Source organism: Agrilus planipennis, unplaced genomic scaffold (assembly GCF_000699045.2).
Source record: "Agrilus planipennis isolate EAB-ADULT unplaced genomic scaffold, Apla_2.0 scaffold524, whole genome shotgun sequence".
In the NCBI taxonomy this organism is placed as follows: domain Eukaryota; kingdom Metazoa; phylum Arthropoda; class Insecta; order Coleoptera; family Buprestidae; genus Agrilus; species Agrilus planipennis.
In genome coordinates this window covers 10145-13206 of record NW_020439290.1, presented here as the reverse complement: position 1 = coordinate 13206, position 3062 = coordinate 10145, and positions in this window count along the sequence as shown.

Below are 3062 nucleotides of genomic sequence, written 5' to 3'. Positions count from 1 at the left end.
GTGGATGGTCGAAAACATTCCACTTGAGCTGTTTGGGGACTGTTCATCATGTTGACACACTGCGGTCGTGTCTTGGATGAAAACTACGACCAACCCCCGGGTAGTTCAAACCTCACACCGAGTTGTTTTCACCTTTTTCGACAATTGAAGACCTGGTTAGGTAGATAATGCCTTGCCATCAACGTACAACAACGTAGAACAGTGTCAAGAAGTAGCTGGCTGACTCTTCTATCAAGAAGGAATTGGAAAGCTAGTGTTACGATATGACAAATGCCTGGCGATTATATAGGTAAACAAATACGAAACTACTCATAGCCTTCTATCGCTAGTAATGAAGTCATTTGGTTATGTATATACACGTGCCATCGGAAGTTAAAAAAAACGTCCTCGTATATTTATAAAAAATGGAAATACTGTTTCGTACATTTGTTTTCGTAATTAGTACATTTTCCCATCTGAACAAGAATTTTATTTTCAGCACGTGATTTCCTTTTACGGCCTCACTGAAACGCATTCCAAGCGTAAAATGTCTTCGTGTACAGTAATCGGTAATTACCAACTAATTAATATGTATCCAGCAAACACCTGTCTGCCATGAATTCAAAATGTTGATTTCTTTTTCTAAATTAGCGATTAACGTATAAGAAAAATTTCAGCGTAGTAAAAGATCTACATAAAGCTAATTACATCTTACGAAGCGTCATCATCATAAGGTCGTCAGTCCTAAGACTGGTTGGACACGCACATCCATTCTTTCCTATCCTGAGCTAATTTTCGCATTTCCCTGAAAGTAGAACATTCCACATCCTTAACTATTTGTGTTCCACATTCGACCCTCCGACTCGTGAAATATTTCACCTACCCCTATTGCACTTATTGGTGACATCCCCTAAGTAATGGAGAACTAGTTTACGTCCATAGTGCTTTACCCCAAAGTACGCCATCATTTGAGTTTGGTGTGTTTTTCTTGGGATATCATAATGTGGTGGTTTCCAGTTGCCTTCCACATCGCAATATTGTACATCAGAGTATCGTACCGATCCTCGTGATCTCTGCCACCCTCGGTATTGAAAGAGCTGCTGCCCTTTTTCAGGGACTTTTGTTAGTCTGGTTTATCTTTAAGAACCCCCCATTATGGCTGAACCTATGGTCTGGTTTCCTAAATCATTGAAACTCGCAAGCTGATCCAACCACTCTAGTTACCTTTTACTTTTTTGCAGGTGGTTGTAAGTCATCTTACCAAAATAAGTCTCTAAATAAGTCTCTAAAAATTTCGTACCACTCAATTACTGAAAACAGCCTTTGCAAATGCGAAGGAGGTACTATAGACGTGTATGTTTACTTCGCTCCAATGTTGATTATTGTGAAAATTCAAGATTCCGTCCTGTGTGAAGCAAGTTTATCTGTATTTTCCCTATGGAAAAAATTAGGCTTAAGCACTTTTCTTTTGAGATCACCGGCACAAAACCACTCGCGGCATCGCGTCTAAAAATCAGTTTCAAACAAGACTTGCTGCAAATGATAAGGATGCAGCAACGGTTCCTTTAAAATTTGCTACATTGTCACATAAGAGGAGTCAATTGTCTCGTAGAAGATTTAAACGTTAAAAAAATAAACGGTTACAGGAGGTTGACTGTTACATAAACATCCTGAATCACACTGAATCTAACCAAAAAAATAAACAATACATGAGCAAAAAATATAAATCAAATACTACACTGATGCTGGGTAATCACTAATTGATTGAATGTAGCGTTGCGGGTCGTATTTCTCTACCTAGTCCGTAATTGAATTTACCTATATTTTCAACTACATTTTTCTTCAATTTTAATGTTGTTGCAAGTTCACCACTTATTTTTGTTACACCCTGTATTGAGATTTAATGAAAATACCTATTTCGTTCATAATTTATATGGAGACAATATAAATCTTGTTATGAGAAGGTCAGTTACTTCTTCTATCTCTTCTGTTAATAGCTATTATCAAATATGTATACATAGCTTACACATTAAGATACCCATATGAATACTGAGGCGTGTAACGCAGGTCTTGTGGACATTTGTATTTTATAGCCAGCAGTTAACAGAATTCCACTCATTCTTTATTACTATTCTTTATTTTTTCTGTATAACTGATACAACTACCCACACCATCTACAACAACTACATTTTTATTACATACTATTTATGTTAATTTAAAGAAAAATGTTGGTTTCTCATTAATATATGTATTGTATATACATATTACGTTTTGGGAGCTGACCACTTCGGTCATGACGTTTGGTTGTTAAAATTCTAACTATGATAAAGGTGAATTTCGTGCTATCAACGCTTTATATTCGTAAAATTAAATAAAACCAGATGATTGTTATTCAATTATAATAGAAACTGCCAGTTCGCCTACTTGTATTAATTCGGCAAGTAATTTTATTTGTGCTATTAGGGGTTGAAAACTTGAATCTTTTTTGCATACTTTCCCGAGGTGTGGTAACAAGGTGTTTGGTAACTAGACAGCCAAAAGGAAATGTCATATCAAAAATAGAATTCTGATCATAAATTAAAGATTACTTTTTTTTCTGATAGAGCTTCAAATAGGAAAAATTCAGTTTTTCTTTTTAGTATGATACTGCGGTAAAAAAAGTAAATACGTTTTAATAAAAGATATTATTCCGTTGAAACTATAATTGATGCACGTCTAGCAAATTAAAACTCTGAATTGTTAACTTGCGCAAAATTTACACTGTTTTACCCTACCTGACTACACTTCTAGCGATGTAAACTGCAATTCTCTCGCGTAGCCTATATTTATATTGCATTTTCTATATTACAAGTGAGTTCAATGCACTATTACCATTAGTTTTGGATTGATTCGTATGGATTAGGTCGATGACGTAAATGCAATCTTTCAATAGTTTTACAATATTACACATTTTCTTATTTAAGTTAGCGGAAAAGTGTTTTTCGAAATTTCAAAATTCAAAAGAAATTATTATGCTTAAATTATATAAATGATATAAATATATTATAATCATATAGTACAATATGGATTTATATCAAGTACCA